This window comes from Panthera onca, chromosome X, assembly GCF_046562875.1.
Source record: "Panthera onca isolate mPanOnc1 chromosome X, mPanOnc1 haplotype 2, whole genome shotgun sequence".
Classification (NCBI taxonomy): domain Eukaryota; kingdom Metazoa; phylum Chordata; class Mammalia; order Carnivora; family Felidae; genus Panthera; species Panthera onca.
In genome coordinates, this window is record NC_138357.1 from 122,232,303 (window position 1) to 122,252,720 (window position 20,418).

The 20,418-nt window shown below is 45.0% G+C and overlaps 1 protein-coding gene across 5 annotated transcripts in view; it reads left to right on the plus strand.

Annotated features, from left to right (window-relative positions):
- Window positions 1–20,418, plus strand: part of MID1 (midline 1) — a 581,622-nt gene that overhangs the window by 450,563 nt on the left and 110,641 nt on the right. The window contains exon 1 of one of the 5 annotated variants that reach the window (XM_081793389.1): window positions 18,119–18,279. The exons of the other annotated variants lie outside the window; for them this stretch is intronic. The gene's annotated coding sequence lies outside the window, so the exon portion shown is untranslated. Of the gene's footprint in view, window positions 1–18,118; window positions 18,280–20,418 lie in introns of those variants that run through there. 5 annotated transcript variants of the gene reach the window in all.

Consider the following 20,418-nt stretch of genomic DNA (forward strand, 5'->3'; position numbering starts at 1 on the left):
TCATAGAAACAGAAAGTAGATTAGTGGTTGCCAGGAGTGGGAGGAAGGGAGAATGGGGAGTGACTGCTAACGGGTACAGGGTTTCTTTTTTGCGGGGGGGCGGTGGGGGGACAGTGATGAAAATGTTCTGGAATTAAATAGTGGCGGCGGTTGCACAACTCTGAATCCACTAGAAACCACTGAGTTTAACTGGTTGAGTTTTTGATGTATCAATTTTATTTCAATGACACTGGTTTTAAAAATAATAAGCCCAGCACCCAGCCTTTAAAAAAAAAAAAAGAAGAAGGCATCCTTGGTGGTCCAAGTGGTTGGGAATCACTTGCTGATTATCATGTAGATTTTGTCCCAGCAGAACTCCCACAACCATAGAGAATACAGGTGGGTTCTGGTGTTGCTTCCCTCTTTCCAATAATTAGAAAGAGGTGTGCGTGTGTGTGTGTGTGTGTGTGTGTGTGTGTGTGTGTGTGTGCGTGCGTGCGCGCTCGCGCGTGTGTGCATATAAGTGTAACGGGGCAGCGTACAGAGCTAGGTCATGAGACTTCCAGCATCTGCGGACACCCTGCACTCTTAGGGGGCGAAGTTTAAGCTGTTTGCACCCTTCTCATACCACATACATCTAGGCCAAGGGTCAGCAAACTTGTTTGTAAAGACTGGATCGTATTTTGGGCTTCGCAGGCCATGCAGTCCCTGTCGAAACCGCTCAACTTCGCCATGAGCAGTAGGTATAAACAATTGCACACGGACATTTGAATTTCATGTCATTTCCACATCTCCCAAAATATGATTCTTTTGAGTTTTTTTCCTCCAACCACTTAAAAATGTAAAAACCATTTAGAGCTTGGGGGCCATATAAAACAGGCGGGGGGCTATAGTTTGCGCACTCTGGCTCCCGGCTAATGGTTGAAAAAGGTACCTGGCCAGTCAGCAGTTTGTTGGGAAGCGTGTTAAAGTCCTTACCCCAATGTACCAGGTAAGGCAATAAATAATGCTACATTATGTTTAAAAGCCAAGCTATTGAGAGACTCAATTGCAGCAGTCCACGTTGTAGCAAATTATGAAATAAAAAATCAGCTAACGGGATTGAGCATGTAATAATGCTACCTTGTGTGGTTTTGAGATTTTTATTTTTAAGTCCGGGAATCTAGGGATATCTTGAACACAGGCCATTAAGAAGTCTGCCAAGGCTGTGGATTTAAAGCCCTGGGAATTCTTCATTGCCCCCGGCTGCTGAATTTTAACAGCAAAGTTACTCATTAAGTCCACATTTTTACAAAACTATCAACAATGCTTCTTTATACTTTATCTGCATTTGACACACATCCAGAAAGATGATCTTTAATTTGACTGATGAGTGCATCCGATGTTATTCTAATGACAACTAATTTCCGGAAAGAAAAACTTTTCAGAAAGTGGGTCTCTTACATCTGGAAATAAATGTCCCCAACGTTCCAGCCCGGGAGTGAGTGGTGTTAGATGCTTCTCACAGGATCCTGGGTGGCCACCAGGAGCCTGGAAATACTTCCTGGGAAATGAGCCGGAAATGCAAAAGGAAGAAAACCTTCGGAATATGTGGGCCATTTTATGCTACACTTTGGGGGCCTTATTTTCTGATTTGAGCACAAGTCAAAAGTTGAGGAACATGGAGATTTGGGGGAGGTCTGACCCACTGCTCCCAGCCCTTTCGATTGAACATCCCCTTCAATTCTGTAATGGAAGTATTTAGATCTATTAATTTGAAGAAAAATGGGATCTATATTTACCCGGATCATAAAGAAGAGAATTCAAGGGGGAAAAAATCGAATGTTGAGCTCACCACAGTTTGTAGCATAAACTTTACTCTCGAACTGATTTTTTGGTGCCTGAATAAGTCAAGTGCCCACCGTGGTATCCATGGTGAATTATACATGGGCTGCATCCTCAGGGGGCTTATGGTTTATTCCACTTTACAGCAAAACCAATAGAAATATCCTTGCAAATATGGCAACTGCAGAACTTTCTTCCTAATCCTAAAACTCTTTCCTTATTCTTGGCCAGAGTAATGAATACAGCATCCCAATGCCGTTTGATTGTCTCCATGTCATACGGTACTCAATTTGTCACGGCTAAAGTCTGCCCTAAAGAAGGTTAACTGTGGCTTTTTTCTGGTGATAACAGAAGACATAAAGAGATTATTTACAGAGCTGCCTCCTGGAAGGTTGAAAGCGTTTTATACAAACTATTACCTGATTTCTTCTCACGGTGATAGATATCTTTTTTAATTTGTTAGAGCGAGAAAGACAGAGCATGAGTGGGGGAGGGGCAGAGAGAGGGGGAGACACAGAATCCGAGACAAGTTCCAGGCTCTGAGGTGTCAGCACAGAGCCCGATACGGGGCTCGAACTCACGGACCGCGAGATCATGACCTGAGCCAAAGTCGGCCACTTAACCGACTGAGCCACCCAGGCGCCCCTCACGGTGATATTTAAAGTGTCTATGTAGTTTAATTTCTGTTATATGGGACTTTACCATTTTTATTCTTACTTGCAGCTCTGTGAGGTAAATGTTTCCACCACTCTTTTCTGAATGAGGGAAATGAGGCCCAGAAAGATATAAAATGGGGCAGCAGGTACCAGAAGTGATAAAATACTGGGTAGGCTTCCTGTTCAGCCACATCTGATCCCTAATCCCCTTCCTTCTCTTTGCACCTTAGCATATGATTTAGCAATCACTGCTTCAATTTTCCCTGCAGCAGAGTTAGGAAAACTAAGGCCCGGCAGAGCATTCAGATTTCCACTTATCTTCTCACATGATTCTTTGGTCAGCCCGTTATAAAGAGTAAAAGACAATCTGAGTGAAATACATCCGATGGATGCCTGAGCCGGCGAGGTCGCCCAGCACCAAGAAAACCGGGTGGCGGGGGGCACTGGGAACTTGGTCATTAAGTGGAAGGTGATGAAAATCCCCCCGAGGGACCATTGCTCCGAGCAGGGGTCAAGAGCTGGGACTTGACTGGCAGGATTGACTGTAGATTCTCAAAGGGTCACACAGGCCAGCGAGAGGCCTGAGATTGGCAACTGTATTTGAATTGATTCCCACTGATCCAGGGTCTGTGACCTGGGAGACAGACATCGCCAGGATGTCCTCCACTGGTATAATTGGTACGATCGTAAAGTAGAAAAAGGAAGGTGTATTCGTCAACGTTGCTGCGTAACAAGTCGCCACAGACTTACAGGTGAAAACCACGTCCATTTATTAGCTCGTGCTTCTGTACGTCACAGGTCCGTGTAGCCCACTGTCTTCTCTGCTCGGGGTCTCCTGAGGCTGAAGTCAACGTGTTGGCCAGGGTGGGCTCTGATCTGAAGGCCCTGTGGGGAAGAAGATGCTGCCAGGCTCACACCTGTTGTTGGCGGGTTCATTTTCTTGCGGTTTTGGGGACTGAACTCCCTGTGTCCTTGGTAGCTGTCGGCCGAGTCTCCTCTGTCTTCGTCTTCTCATGTGGCCCTCTCCATCCGCAAAGTACAACAGCACGTGGAGTCTCTTGCACACACATGATCTCTCTAAATTCCTCCTCTGCCACCAGGTGGAAAACGCTTTCTATCGTAAGGGCCCATGTGCCCATCTGGATCATCTCCCTTCCCCTGACGTCAACTGCGCTGTTATTTAACAACATGGTCGGGGGAGTGATACCTCACATCCATGGGTTCTGGGGATTAGGGCCGACATGGGTTCTGGGGATTAGGGTTGTCGGGAAGAGGTATCCCGGAGGCCCAGACAGCACTAGAGGGCAGCACAGAGCAAGAGCTACTAAGAGACTCCCACGGTACGAGTCTGTTCGGAGATGGTTTCTTCATCTGTCTTCAGAGCATCTTCTCACCCAACGTGTGCCTCCTCACCCAGACCCCGTTGAGTCTTTAGTAAGAACATGGGAGAGGGAACAGGTGCCGACCATGGGCACGTCACAAAAAACTCGCCGTAGATCTGCCGCTGGGAAGCTGGGTTTCTCCAGCTCCGAAATGGGCTGGAATTCATTCAAGGATGAGACATTTAAAATGGAAAAATTCATCTCTTGGATCCCAGTGACGTAAAGGCTACTGTTTGCGGTACGTCTGATGGCATAGCACTGTGTTTGGCAACCTGTTTCCGTCATTGATCCTCCAAGGAGCCTTTTCAAACATTTTTTCCTAATTGCTCCCCCCCCCCCATAAAATTTTCCTTACGCAGCTATATTGTATACCTATTTATGTGTTTCTGTGCTTTGTACATAAAAAGAGTGAGACTATTTGCCACCAAGAACTAATTTTCTCACCCTTGAAGGCAGTATTGCCCTCACTGGCAACGCATGCTGGTAAAGGGAAAAAAGAAATTGCTCACATTTTAATATTTATTAAATCTCCAACTTGTACGGTCTATTTGATTTGGCAACTGGCAGTAATACTTAAGTTGTACTAAAAGGCACTTAAGATTAATCCTGAGAAATCACAAGAGTCTTTGAACATGAAAAATCACCCAGTATGTTCTATTTTAAAATAACAACTTGCAAAACAGCCTGTGAAGTATGCTCCCATTTTTGTGGATAAGACGATAGAAAAATGACTCGAAAGATTGATGGACCGAATGCTGCTTCTTGGTGGTCAGATTCTTTTCTAGGCATTTTGCTTTTGGGGAATGTTATAAATGAACACATACTATAATTGTGTCAAGAAAAATACTATTAGAAAAGTTAACCAGTCTCTCTTTTTTTTTTTTTGCCTTCAACATTTAAGATTAATAGGCACTATAAACTCAATCATTCATGTGTAGCAAAAGGAGAAATTTTTCGCATGGTCCATTCATGGCTCCTTGAGATCTCTAGAGGGCTTCATGCCTCAAAGTGTACTGTCGCATTCTTCTTAATTCTGGTTGAACGCACGTACATTATTTTCTGCAAAGCAATACCACCTACTAAAGAGTGTTTCTTCTCTCCTAGTAGGGTTTTGGTGTCCCCAGAGCCCCCTTAGTCCTGTTTACTTTGGATATTTCAGGAGTTACTGTAGGATTTAACTGTGGTGAGTCTTTAAGCCCTCTTTTTAAATTCACAAACTGCCTCTAATCTTAGAAAAATGTCAGGTTACACTTTTGAGAGGTTTGGGAACTTGACATTTTGTAGCCCAGTTAGGGTGTAGGCTGTTTCCACTCTGGGCACCTTGTTCCAATTTACGTCAGAGGGAATTATATACAGGTCAGGGCTGGGAGCAGCTTATAATTAATGGGGTGGACAAGTGGATTTTTAGTGTTTCATAAAATAAAATGGAAATCACATGTGCTTGGAACTGTTGTGTGTTTTTAAATATTTACATTTATCCTAGTAAACATTAATTATAACTGATATGTTTCTCCTGTGAATTTGCTACCTGGGAGGTCACAAGCCGTTGTTCACTGAGTGAAAAGGATGGTTGACGAGCTTGTTATACTTTTTAAAAAAAAGACAAAAAAGAGTACTTGGGGAGATATTGGTGAGTGAACTCGTGGACGTAATCCAGTCTTAGGTTTTTCTCCTAATTTTCTCTCGTGTTTAAAGCACCCACTTGCCAATATGATCCAAATGTCAGTCCTTCCAAGGGAGACTGGCGAGTGCTTAGCTTGTGAAATTCCTGAATGGCTCCTGGTAAAGGCACAGGACCAATGCTTAACTATTAGTTGTTGTTTTTTTAAGTTTATTTATTTTGAGAGAGAATGAGTTGGGGAGGGGGAGAGAGAAAGAGAGAGAGAGAATCCCAAGCAGGCTCCATGCTGACAGCACGGAGCCCAACGTGGGGCTCGAACCCACCAACCGTGAGATCATGACCTAAGCCGAAATCAAGAGTCGGATGCTTAACCTACTGAGCCACCCTACAACTGGGGCTCCAGTTTTGTTTTCTTTTTTAAATTAAAGTCTCGAAGTAGTTGAAGCACTTACTGGAAGCTACAGCATCCACATTTTCTTTGCATTCGTACATCGGAAATTTCCAGTTCCTTGTGATGGAGCAGCACGTTCTCAGCTGGACTCTGCCATGTTCCCGCTCTGTGGCCCTGGGCAAGGTGCCCTAACTCGGAGCCTCAGTTTCCCCATGTAGAGAGTGGAGAAAATGGTACCTACCCTTTTGGGTCTGTAATTGATAGAAAGTGCCTGACAAATGGTAGGTACTTAAAAACATGTCAGCTGTGGACATATGGAAGAATGGTCAAGAAAAGGGAGGTTCAAAGGAAGCCTTACGTGAGTTGGCATTACACGTCAAACACTTGCGTGTTAGGTGTATTAACACATGCTTTATTCTTGCCTAGAAGTCCCCAACCCCTCCCCCCCACCAAGTAAGTATTATTTCCATTAAGTTAACAATTCCCTTTATAGATACTCTTTGTTTAGTGCAGGGAGGAATCAGTATAAGCACACTGTCTCCCAGGATATAATAGTTAAGTGAGTCGTGCAACGTGAGACCTGCTTGCTCTTTTCTAAAGAAGCTGTTAAAGTATTGAACGGGAGGGCTTCGCAGAGCTAGCAGGTAACAATGTCCAGCACTTCCCGATGCTTCCGCAAATGAGCCGGAAGGGTGTTGGAGTGGTTCTACATGGGATGGAGCTACTCGTCCAGACCTTTGACCAAGGATGTCCTAGGCACCCACTCAACCTGGAAATCACCGTCTGACAGATGGCAGAGGCAAAGCAGCCTCAGGCCCCTTACGCTGCTTCTGAGTGTCCCACTTTACGAAGTCTGCAGAACTCTCCAAGGCTTTCGATCTCTTGTATTCCCCGAGGGCTCCTTAGGGGAAGAAAAGTGTCTGTGCTTTGGGTGTCAGTATCCTTCTTCGGGGCAGGACCTGCAAAACGGACTGAGAGAAGAGCCGACAGTACGGACAGGAGGACAATAGCGAGCCAGAAGGAAGGCCCTGGTTCTGATCGCGGGCAAGCTCTATGCTGCATTGTAGGTTTTGAGATCTCGATACATACATCCTCCATATATACTCACCACATCTGTGCCCAAGACATAGTGGTTGATAACATTAATACATAAATGGCTGTCTTTGTGCCTTACAGTAAAGTCCTATTTTTAGGGTGTGACCACTGCCTCATTTTGAAAATAGTCATTGTTCAGAATCATTTGGTATCGTTAGCCTACCTATAAGGCGATCTTGTATAGGTCCATAAGTGAGCCATGGCTGATCCCTTCACTTCCATTCAGTCCTTTGGAGAAATCTTTATGAAAATCCTACTGTGCGCCCAGTGGCTAACAGTTCCTGGCGGATAATAAGGTCTCAATCTACGTTAGATTTGCCCAGTGCTTCTTTGAGGATGAGTGCATCGTAACACCCCTTACTCCCCCCCCCCACTCCCAGAAAAAGAGGTGCGTGTGTATGTGAGAGAGAGACAGAGACAAAGACATTCTACTTAGAGAGATTCTACCTAGAGAGCAAAAGCCCCAGTCTTCTCTTCACGCGTACATGGTGAGGTATCTGGAATCGTAAATGATCCTAGCTGACCTGGTTCCCGGAAGCCTGATGTAAGACTCGAGGGCTCTGACCGTTGGGCAGTGCTTTGAGTCAATATGGTGTTATTGTTTGATAGCCGCAGGTGGCGCGGCATAGAATTCTGTGGGAACTTGCAACACGGAACCCAAGAGAGGGCTGGGCTGGCTGTGACCATGTTGTGGAAGGAGGACGTTTGGGGCCAGTTCTGAGCTGCCATAACGTTCTACCATGAAACCTAAATCCTGGCGCTTTCTTGGTCCGTTTAAATCCGTACGTCAGAGGAATTGACATGGTCTTTAATTTGTGTTAATAAGCTTGATGGGAAGCACTGTATTAAAAGTATTCACTATTTACACCTATTGAACAGGTATAGAGGGAATTTTCGTCCCTTTAACACGTAAGCATACAGAAACTTCAGCCTACCTGAATTTTGCCAACAGAGTCAAACGTCTCTGTTAACCAGTTTTCTACGTTGTACTTTCCCAAGAGATGGTGAAATACAAGAAAGAAGGCAATATCGTGGATTAATGTAAAAATTCACGGTCACGAGTACAAATCTACGTTCCGCTCCATCTCTTAAATCTCCTCTATTTATGATTAAAAGGAAGAAGACTTTATGGTGATGATCTCAAGAAACAATACAATTTGGAACTACCTAAGAACTTTTAAATTCCATCCCATTTGTAGTTAACGCAAGAAAAGCAGGCTCAAGCATTTTAGGAACGTTCTCAACGAGGATTTAAAAAAAAAAAACAAAACAAGGTTTTCTATTTGAGGTTCAGTTAACCAGAAAATTAAATTAACCAGAACTCTCCCATTTTCGGGGAATTTCAGCTCATTGAAGGTTGATTGTACTTTTATCAGGGTCTTTGTTCCCGTGCAAAAATGAATTCCACTTTCTGACTTATTATTTGGAGACTGATTAGTACGAAGTACACCTTGAATGAGCAGGGCAGAGGTGGCTTTCTGTTTTGGGATTTAAATTATTACTCTCTCTTTTTCTCTCTATATACAGAGGGAGAGAGAGAGAGAGGAAGAGACAGAGTGAGCTTGGTGGCAGACGTGTTTACGTCGAAAGAAATACGAGTAGTTAATGCTCTCGCTGCGACTTGTCCTCCATTTTCCTATTTCAAGTGCTCTTTTCCCCTTTCCAACCTGCCATTAGGAACGGAGAAGTATTTTCCTAGAAATAGAACAATGCTTTCTACTCGGCCTCTAGTTCACCGCAGGAAATGCATCGTGGTAAAAATAATTTATAAGTGAAAATGTAATGCGTTGCTGAAGATAACCAGGAAGTGGGGAGCAAAAACCCTAAGTAGCAGAGAGAGGCCAGATGGTCTCTCTCTCTCTCTCTCTCTCTCTTTTTTTTTCTTAATGCAGCCACGAAGCAGGAAATTTTGCTTGATTAAGAAGGCTCCGGTGTCGATTTTCATTCAGCAGTTTTGCGGGCCGTGTGTTAATGGAGATAGATATACGCGCGCACAGAGCACAGGGTTTTCATTCCCCCAGTCGATTGTTGGTGCCATTGTGAGCAAGCTTCTGCTGCTGAGAATGCGAAGTTTTAATGATAAAGAAGGAAATGGGTTCCCAGTCTCAGAATCTGCCCACTACCCTACCGACTCTCCGTCATTACCATGTCCATCATATTGTTGTAGGGTCTGGTGTTTTGTTTTGTTTTCTTTTGATAGCCCAGAGTGGAAGAAAGGCTGTGTACCACAGTGGCTAACTGGGAGAAAATAGAGGTTTTGGAGTTCAACACTCCAGGGGGCTAATGTGCATAAAGGACCTGCGTTTAATCCTCGGAGCTGCCAGTCAGGATCACGATGAAGAAGCACCCATGCAAAGAATTGCTTTCTGGACGCTGCTAGGCGGGGGCGGGCCGGGGAGGGGGGGAGGGGGGGCCGGAGCGCCCCTATTCGGACCGTGATGTTTTGGCAGTTGATGCTCAGGCAGGTTGCCTGGCAGTGGCTTGGGCACAACAAAGCTCCCTTCTGGGAAGTCACCCTGCCACCGTCCTGCCCCCTCGGCCCAGCGCCCCCGGAGAAAGGCATTTCCCACTCTGAGGGAGAGAATGAATAGAGCGGGGGAACGGAATATTTGCATCCGTTTACAAGGGAGTCATTTGGAGGAGTTTGTAATGGAAAGAATAGACTTAGACAACTGGCAGGACCCTTTGGAACCGCGCCCTGGGTCAAGTGTCTGTTGATTTAAATCAGGACAAGGTAAAGGAGCGCCGTAACCATCTTTACCTTAAAGATGAGCGAGCAGACGTTGAGAAGGGCTCTTGTCTTTCTTTTCCAAAACACGATGCTTCCTCACGTAACTGCGATACTTCTGCCAAACAACGTCCATATTTATTATCAGAATAAATACATCTCCACTTTGAGGTAGCTTAGCCACCCGGAAAGCTCACTGTTCTCAAAGCTAGGTAGTTTCTCGTAAGTGAAGTTTTAAGCCCTAGATTGTATCTCAAGTACTGAGTCTTTCCAGTTTCGCCTTTGTTTATATCCAAAAAGCCAGCTCTTGATATAATCTGATTCAATGAGAGGATAAAACGCGCAAGATGAAGTGCTCGCTTAGTGGCTGAAAATGAAGCTCTTTTTCCTTTAAGACTCAAAGAATCCTAGACGACAAACAAATAAGACACAAAGCAAACAACAACAAAACCCCTGGAGTCGGGTCCCTGAGATCATACCTTTCGATATAAATTCCAAGGGAACGTCTTGACTTCCTGTTTCATAAGTTGCATTTATAATTTCTCTCAAAGTTACGACAGGAAACCAATGCAAGGAAAATCTCTCAGAGGTTAGCCTGCCTTGAGAGTGTTTTTAAGAAGACACTAGAAGAAGCCTCATGGCCTTTGTGGGATTTGTTTTCATATGATTACAAGTATTTTTTTTTTTTTTTTCAGAATTATCAAGCTTCCAATGAGACATTTTTAATGTTGGTTTTAGTTTAATTTTTTAAATTTTTTAATGTTTATTTACTTGAGAGAGAGAGAGAGAGAGAGAGAGAGAGAGAGAGTATGAGCAGGGGAGGGGCAGAAAGAGAGGGGGAGACACGGAATCGAAGCAGGCTCCAGGCTCCGAGCTGTCAGCACAGAGACCGACGCGGGGCTCGAACTCCCGAACGCTGAGATCGTGACCTGAGCCGAAGTCGGACGCTTAACCTACTGAGCCACCCGGACACCCTTTAATGTTGGTTTTTAGGCCAAAAATCTTTGGGCTGGGGAGAACTCCCCCTCCGAGAACGACTTGCTTTATAAACGCCGCTATGCCTGGTGCTCCGTCCTCTTCTAAACCTGCTTACTGGTGTCTCTGTGGTGTAGGGCTGGCACCTGCCACCCCTGCTTCCCAAGCCGGGCCCTTGGCCTTGGCCTCTGCTACCGCTGCAGGAGCCACGCGTTACTGTCTCACGATTCCTGCCGTGCTGGTCTCCCTTCAGGCCGGGAATTTATTTCTCTTGAGATACCTTTCGTTACTGACATCACTGCCCACAAGACGCCAACACAGCTCTCAGGCCATGGGCTCCCCCGGTTTCCACTCCTCTTTGATCTTCTGGGCATGGAGCCCCAGCTGTACCTGTTCATTAACCCCCGCACTCTTTCCCCACCTCTTTCCTGTCCTTCCTGAAATTTCTTCTCCTAGAGAGGCAACAGCAAAACCAATGACTCTTGAAATGTCTGTTAATTTCCTTCACGCCCTTCCCTGGACCCTTAACTGCCTGGCCCGTTGTTACTTTCGACTTCGTGTTAACATCCTGCCATCAAGATTCTCAGACCTTCAGGGAGTTCTAAGTCCCGTAGTTCCTGGGGTTTTTTGGGTCCACCGTGTGATCGTGGCTTTTCTCGCAAGTTCTAATGCTAGAAAAAATCAAGAGGTCACTGCTTTCCAATAATTGGTCACGTTATCTTTTCGTGCAGTGACCTCTTCCTTTTTTCTTGGTAAAAGTTGGATTTTCACGTCCTTGAAACAGAAATCATCCGTTAAGGAAATCTGTCAGTAAACATTGAGCAACTTGAGAAATTAAATCCAAACTCTGCTCCCAAACGCTGGAAAGTTTTATACTGAAATTAAGATGTTGTTTGCTCATTTATTGGCAGGGCGGCAAGGCAAAATATTAAGAAAGCCTGCACAGATATGAGTATAAACGTGTTTGTAGCTACAGTAGACCTCACCCACCCCTCTATTTTCTATCATGATATCCTTTTTATTTCTTTCATTTTATGTATGGTTCTCACCCATTTCCTGGTTTATTTTATGTCCCTTTCATTAAAACGTAAGCCCTCCCAGGACATATTCACCCGTGTATTCCCAGGGCCCAGGGCAGTGCCTGACTCACAGCAGGACCTCAAAAATACCTGCTGAATGAAAGACTATTCAGAGAAATGACTTGCTCTCTGGTTTTACGCCAAAGGTAGCTCTAACATTAAAAAAAAAAACAAAAAAACGCTTAAGCCAACTTAACGCACGTGTAGGATTTCTAATATCAAAGAAGTAACAAAACGAGCTTACTCTTCCCACCTCTTAAAATGAGTTTCGGTTAAGAGCAAAGACCAGATACAGGCTGATTTGGGGCTAATAAGGAAGTAGTTAAGGGCTCTGTTTACTATGGGTGGGGCCCACCTGCTCTCTTCCTGGAACCCCAGCTGATGTTAAAGGATGGTAGGGGTGAGGAGTGTGGAGCACTTTCTGGCGGGCTCCTTTGACCCCTGGTCTTCCATGACTCAAGCGTCATTCACTGTCACGTTAAGTGCCTCTGCCCTCACTGCTGGAAAGCCCGGTGGCGATCGATCCGATTTCCTGGGCCAGATCTCCAGGAGGAGCCAGGAGCTGTGTCTGTTGGACAATAATTCTCCAGGGACCTCTCACGTTTCTGTACCTCTGGCGAGCTGAGGTACGGATGGCTTTTGTTCCAGACGGTCTTTTCGAGGATATTCATCCGTATAGCCAACAGCTTAGAAGATTGACATAGAGTATCTCGACAGAGTATCTCCCTCCGGGGTAGAAAGTAGGTTGGTCTGCTGTCCGTTATGGTAAAGATAATGTTCTCTACAGGGCGAATGCCAGAGAGGTTGGCTTGCAGCCCATAATGAGAGGTTGGGGTTTCCTGAGCTCGGGTTTTTCAGCTGTGATGCAAACCCTCTACGAATGCAGTGAGCACCTGGGGCGCTCCGTGGACTTGGGGGACGAGGGGAACCAGCGTGACTATGAGACACGCGATGCCTGCTGTGCCCTGCCTTAAAACCGTCCTTTGTCTCTGACTCACGGGTCTCATGTCTTCTGCCGAAATCCATGAAACTGGTAGGCTAACAGCTTAGCTCCCGAGCAGGAAAAATCTGAAAGCCGTCACTGGTCTTGATAGTCTCACCTGCGCCACCCGTGCCAGGGTCTCTTATTTCCTGCGACATCAAAAATTCTGGCCTAGGATTCATGTGGGACGGGGAGCTCTGCAGTGAGGAGCGGAAAACTGAAGGCTCGAGGTCACGGCCGGAGGCCCAGTGGCAATGAATAGAGGTATATTGATGTCTGGGAAACAGAGGACCTTGCCTACGTGAAGACAATTATTAAAAAAGAATTAATGTTAACAGCAGGAATGCCGGTTTATTCGTTATATACTATTTCTTTATACAAGACGGCCCATGAATGTTATTGAACAAGGACATGGATTGAGATCCTTCCTGTTTCCAAAAGTGATCTGGAACAGTTTGCAATAAAAAATACAGATCATGAATGTACTCAGAGAAGGGTGGGAAGTGGTGACCGGGGACACGAGAGGAAGAGGGGTGTGGGAGCTACAATTTTGCTAGCGCTTTCGCAACTTTGCCTCACTTAATCCTCAAAAGACCCTTCGAGATTGTTCTCATTGTCGCATTTTGCGGATAAGGAAACCTTACAAGATAGGAAACGGCAGAAGCCACGGTTTGAACTCAGGTGTATCTGGTTTCAAGGTACACGTTTCTTTGCACGACACCATACTGACAGTCTCACCCCAAAACGAGACCAAGCGTAGTTGGGCCAGCTGAGCTCAATCGAGGCTTAACCCCAGCTTTTCTGCCAGCACATCAAAGGGAGAGCCAGATGAAATGCGTTGTCTAAAAGAGGAAAGTCTATTTGCTTTTCCTTCCGCTGGCAATAGAAGGAGGGGATGGGGAAAGGCGAAAGACGTGGAATAGCAGCGGAACAGAGAGAAGAGGAAACGGACGGCCATTTTGGAAGCATTGCAAGACAGGATATATTTTTACTTTTCTGAACCCTCCAGCTCAGAGACTGCAATAATGATCATTATAATTCTCATTATGTGGTAAGTCCAGTAGACTTATATGAACTCTGATGCTCTCACTAAATGTGTTGTCCCATTAGCAGCTTGAGCGGAATTTGAATCGGAAAAAAAGTAGAAGGTAAGAAGAGTATGATTTGGGGGCGCCTGGGTGGCTCAGTCGGTTAAGCGTCCGACTCTTGGTTTCAGCTCAGGTCATGATCTTGTGGTTGTGAGATCGAGCCCTGTGTCGTGCTCTGCACCGAGCGTGGAGCCTGCTTGGGATTCTCTCTCTCTATCTCTCTCTACCCCTCCTCCCTCCTCAAAATAAATAAATAAACATTAAAAAAAAAAGAGCATGATTTGACCAAACCCATCTGTGACCTTCACGTTAGCTGTTCGGTCGCGGTGATTGTTTCTCAGCGAAGAATCCATTCCATGGCTTCCCTAGGAGTTCTTGAAAACTCTCCTTAAAGGTTATATTTAAAGTATGTAAATTAGAAGAAAAAAAGTGTAAGTTAGAGTATGCTCCGAATGGAGAGAGCCATTTTTGTAACAAATTCCGTTTCCTTACGAATGTACCCTAAGTTCCTTCAGTTATCTAATAAAAAGTATCTTACTTTAGATGGGGCAGAAACAGATCTAGAAGTTTCAAGGAGTGGATCATGGGTTTAAAAAGTGAGTGATTTAATCTGATTTGAAAGTTTTAATTTCATGATACTGTGTGTGTGTGTGTGTGTGTGTGTGTGTGTATTTAAATGACAACCCACTTTTACCGCCCCAGACGTAAAGATTTCTTGCTGCCTGGAAAACTCATTCATCCATTAGCATTTAAATCTTTTCAAAGTATTTTTGCTCAGATTTGTCCCAAGAAGCCACCTGCCTTTGTTCTGTGAGGACGCCCGGTTCAGATGCTGTTCTTAATATCCTGTTTTCGTCAGCACTGTTGTTCTTTTCATTGCCATTCTTCCATCGTCCCCCTTCTCTCGTGTGGTGCTTTACAATAACAACTCCGAACAAAAGAGTCACTCCTGTTTCTGTTGCCTTAAAAAAAAAAACCAAAAAACAAAAGACTTCATCCCCTGACGGTAGGGCCTCAGTGATCACGGGAAACATTGAAAGCATGTTCTTCATAATAGTTAACCAGGAGTTGTGAATCAAGGTTACTTTTCTTTAGTTTTCAAGATCGCAAAGTAGCTTCGGGGCATTGTGAACATGAGGCCTTTGTGTGTGGCTAACTTTGAAGTTGAGAGACAAAGTGATTTCCTTTGAGGAAAGGAGCTATCGCGTTTGAGAGAATTTCCCAATCTGTCCATACAATAGGCATCAGTTACTATATGACATTGTCATTACCTCAGTGAGTCATGGGACTGGAGGAGTTGTGCGTGCCACTGAACGTAAGCTTTTCGATGTTCAGAGAACAATGGTGAAATGCCATACTGGCCATCATCAGGAACTATTTACTGATGCATTTTTCTCCCGGTGGATAATAAGTGGGAAGGGGGGAGAGTGCACTTTCTCTGCCTTCTAGAGGAGCATTGTAGGAATGAAGTAAGAGAAGGTTTTCCCAAGGGGCAAGCGTTTTTCCAGATGGAATCTACTTGCTGCAATAATCCAGCTCAACTGGTCCGTCCTTCACAGACCAGACCTCTGATGTCATTTTGCTGATTTCCAGGTAACCCTTTTCAGATACGGGCAGGCTTTAAAAAAAAATGTAATATATAAATCGTGTAAGGTTTCCGTTTTTGCACAGAGGAAGGCGTGTCTCTCTGATCCAGGAGGGATGTTGTCACCGAGGGATTTGTGAAGGGTGAGTTCTGTCAAGTCCCACGTAATTTTGCAAAGGCGCTTAGGTGTGTGGGTGTGTACAAAAATCAGTTCCACTGTAGACGTACGTAGGGTTTTATAGAGACAGAGAATAGTTCCATGCATGGGTGTAGAAATGCCTGTCGAACTAGAAACACTGGGAAGAAGCGTCCACGGGAGCTTCCATTTCTGCCACCACCACACTGGAGGTGTCAGGAGACTAGGTGTGACAGGTGTTCTCTCCCTCCCCTCTCTTTCGTGTCCGCTGCCGCTGCCCTCAGCACCAGATTCTTGCCTGGCGCTCGGTACAGCACAGACAGGGAAAACGTCCGTCACTTTCAACTGAATGCGAAATAGGTGCCATTTGCCTTTAACACTGGATGTTTGCTTTCTTCGCGTAAACTGTAAAAGACATGAAATGTCTGAGACCCTCCGGCGGTGGGAAGTCGCCTGTAGAGGTTGTCAGATGATGCTCCGTAGAAGATGATCAAGGTTGCGGTTGTTGATCCTTTTCTTCCGGTTTTGAGGGGTGAAGTCCATGTTTGTTTCCTGATGTTCCAACTCTAGACGTTCAGGCTCATTTGCCACCGCAGCGCCAAAATACGGACAAGTTAGGCATGTCTCGTAGAAATTTTGGCAGGTTTAAGGTTGTTTTAACAAACGCAACGCTTTCACATCTCATGCCGAGAACTTCTTTCGAATTCTGTTTGATGATGGATGCGTGTCTCTCCTGTGGACAGCGAGGTCTTCCTTGGGAAGTCACCTCTTTGTGAAATTGAGTAATCCCTTTGTTTATTGTTAACAGACGGATGAAATTGTGATTTGTACAGACATAAGCCAAGAAAGTGTATGTTTGCATTTTTATGTCCAAACATGTGAAGCACGCTTTGGTTTACCGTGAGGTGTTGCAATGGCACGAAAGTAGGCGTCACGACACGCCAGCCAGGCAACAGTCCTTGCCTCCTGCTTGCCCTTTTATCAAGAAGGTTCTTAAACACCTTTGGTGGAGGCCGGATGTCTGATTTTGCACGTGAATCGTGCAGGTTTGCAATCAGTGTGTGGGGTTTTTTTTGTGTGTGTGTGTTTTTTTACACTTTCCTGATGATTTACTTGAGTTGCCTGTTCTTGTCTTGCATGGTGATAAGCAACATCCTTGAAAGAATTGCAGGGCAAGACAATTTCTTTTTCTTTTCTTTTTTTTTTTTTTTTTTTTTTTTTTTTTTGCTTTTGGGAAGACTACTTCCTCTTCCTTTAGACAATCAATTTTTAAAAGATTACTTTCCATTCTCAATTCACTCTTTCTTTGCCGTTCTGGCGACTGAAATTTGGGACACCTATCACAGATTTGCTGTGTGTATGTGTGTATGCATCATATGTATGTATAAACACGTGTGCATACGACATGTTGTATGCAGGCATGATATATATATATATATATATATGTGTGTGTGTGTGTGTATATGTGTTGCTTGCTTATGTGTGTATATTTCATACACCTATATTTTCAGTTGTTTATCAGGATGAGAGATTGCAGTTTAGCTCTCTATTTGGGGAAGAAAAAAAATGACTGCTTTATGGAGTCTGTACGAGAGATTGTTCTTCTGGATGTGATGTTTTATTTTTTTATTTTTTTATTTTTAAAATTTTTTTATTATTTATTTTTGAGAGAGAGACACAGAGTGCAAGTGGGGGAGGGGCAGAGAGAGAGGAATCCGGGGCAGGCTCCAGGCTCCGAGCTGTCAGCACAGAGCCCCACATGGGGCTCGAACTCACAAACCGCGAGATCATGACCCGAGCCAAAGTCGGACGCTCAACCGACTGAGCCACCCAGGCGCCCCTGGATGTGATGTTTTAAAAAATTTCTTCCGGGGGCACCTGGGTGGCTCAGTCAGTGAAGCGTCTGACTTCGGCTCAGGTCATGATCTCGCGGTTCACGAGTTTGAGCCCCGTGTGGGGCTCTGTGCTGACAGCTCAGAGCCTGGAGCCTTCTTCGGATTCTGTGTCTCCCTCTCTGTCGGCCTCTCCCCCGCTCGTATTCTGTCTGCCTGTCTCTCTCTCTCAAAAATAAATTAAAAAAAATTAAAAAATCAAAACTTCTTCCAGATATTATATTTTAACTCAGAAGATAGATACAAATAAGTGTATTATTTAAAAAAACAACAGCGTCCAGAGCATAGTGTGATCATGTGCTCAGGAAGCCGCCAAAAGGACCGAAATGCAAGGGAGGCAAGAGCCCGTTGCTGACCCCGGGAGCCGGACGGGACGCTCCTATTGGCAGCATGGAAAAGCTGGCACCCGGCACTCGGCTGCGGGACACTGACCCGCTGCTGGGCCCCGTGAGCCATGAGGGTACAGATCGCAGTGCCAAATCGTCGTCGTTTTGGGGACGAGGCAGTGGGTGTTAATCCGCCCCGAGCTGCCTTTTCATTTGGCTTGAGTTGAACGTGGAGTGGGCGAGGACATAGGGCAGCCTCGGCAGGGTCTGTGCAAAAGGCAGCTGGAAAGCAAGAGGGAGTTTTGATTCTTCAACTCAGCAACCCTGGCGGGGTGGATGAGGTGGAGCTGGGCTTCCTGGAATTGTCGCGTCGATTTTCCTGTTGTGTTTCACCGTTGACGCTCTCACAGACACACAGGACTGCTCCGGCACTGCCTGCCACCCGCCATCTGGTCTCGGTGGCCTGCCTGTCATTTCGCGGGTCCCCTTCCTCTGCCTACGGCGATGTGTCTTCACCAAGAACTAGGGTGCAGTCCATTGGTGGGTATTCAAGGCGATCTATTTGTAAGAATCTGGAGAGGTGCTCAAAGAACTATTAAGGACAAATGTGCTGTTTCCTGTTTTTAACCTATCTATCAGTTTTTTCAAGAGAGCAAGTTGCATTTCTGAGACGGTTGAGGGGGTTTCTTTACTATTAAGGCAGAGCGGGGTCGGGCGGTCGGTCCTTGAGAAATTGGGATTGCTTTTTTTTGCGTTGTCATTGGTGTCTTTTTTCTTGTCTGCTTGTATAAATGAACTCCAGAAGGTGTATTTAAGCATTCTGTTAAGTAAATGTGGAAGACTAGGTTTCAATTAAAATAACCAGACAGTGTGACCTAGCTCCCGCTTCCCCTTAATTTTTATCATTAAAGCCTTCATATCCCCAAAGACATCTGCTGTGCTTCCAAAGGATTCTTTTCAGGAATGTTCATTCATTATTAATCAGGTTGCATGGTCAAGAGAGTATGTGATTATTTTAAAGAATATCCTGGAGATCCAATTACTAAAAATCGAGCACACTATGGACAGGTTTTGTGAACGGTTTCATTCAGTCTGCATGAATTCCACCAGGTGGGTGTTTGGTGACATTAAAAGTCTTCCTTGCTTCTCACTTTCCGTGGCAGGTAGAACATTTTAACTTCAGCGCTCCTCAGAATAAACAAACACGAAGTGGCAAGTTATTAAGAAAATCTATCGTCTTAATGAGTTACTTTAAAACTTGAGGCTGGTGCCTCCGTGCTCATCTGCCTGTCATGTTTTTGTTTTTGTTTTTGTTTCCTCAGTCAGTCCCTCTGGTCCCTTAAAATTCGGCTGGCAGAAATTCTTAAGTCTGTCACCGATAAAGTGAACCAATTTGGGGTGCTGACAGTCGGAGGTTAACCACAGTGATATTTCAGAAACATTACCTATAGAATGTTACAGGATCACTTTCTTTTTTTCTCCACCTGTTTCCGCTCGTGTGTTATTTGTACTGTTGCTTTAAGAGCCACTTTGCATTTTGACTGCCTCTGTTGTCATATCAATTTCCAGTCTTTCAGAATGCCGTTACATTCAATTGGATCTCACCCTCCCCTTTCCATAGCTTCATGGCCCGGTTTTATTGTGCATTTACCGACTTGCCCGTGTCTCCAATCGGCCAGGGTGCTGCTAATCAGTAAAGTAGCATTTGGGTCGGGTGTTTAGAACTCAAAGCTGTAGTTTTTATAACTCAAAGCTAAATCCTAAACCATGGCCGAATGCGCAAACATTGGGTGCCTGTATTCTGTTATTGAAAATAGTGCATTTGTGGTGGATTCATCTAGAATATAGCACCCAGTTTCCATTGTTTCTGCCTCACAAACAGGTTAATTTCCAAAGTTGCCCAGTTCCAAAGTTTTGAGTCCTCTGTAAGTCCCATGTGCCTTCTGATCCAAGATAAAAACATCATTCCACAGTTTAAAAAAAAATTTTTTTTTACATATTATTTATTTTTGAGAGACAGAGCACCAGTGGAGGAGGGGCAGAGAGAGAGGGAGACACAGAATCGGAAGCAGGCTCCAGGCTCTGAGCCGTCAGCACAGACCCAGACGCGGGGCTCGAACTCACCAAACTGTGAGATCGTGAGCTGAGCCGAAGTCGGATGCCCAATCGACTGAGCCACCCAGGCGCCCCGTCCACAGTTCTTAAAAAAAAAATTCCACCTGTGGTTCTAGAACAGGGATGATGTCATAGCAAAAACCCAAATGGCAAGAAGTCCACTAAATCTTCATTACCCCTGTGAAGAGGGGATAGGAAATGGACTTGGTCGTTGTTCTGAAATGTAGGATGCTTTAAAGAAAATTTATTCATAGGATATGGGGGATGCTGTTTGTGAAAAAACACTTTCAAGGGTTTTTTCCCCCCTCAAACCGTTTTTATGTGATTTGGTGTCACATTTGTACAGTTTGGGTGATGTGTGTGTCGGCTCAGTTCTGTGTTGGTAAATGGAACATCAGGCTTAGTTTCCCCACCCCAGAGGCTATTTAGGAAAAAATCGGAGGAAGTGCCTTGGGAATCGTCCGGGCAGTGGCTGAGAGCCACCTGGTAGTAACAGTTGACCACGGGCCACCCAGGGTTGCTCTCCGAGTTTATTCCTTGGTCTGGTGACTCATGAATTTCCCT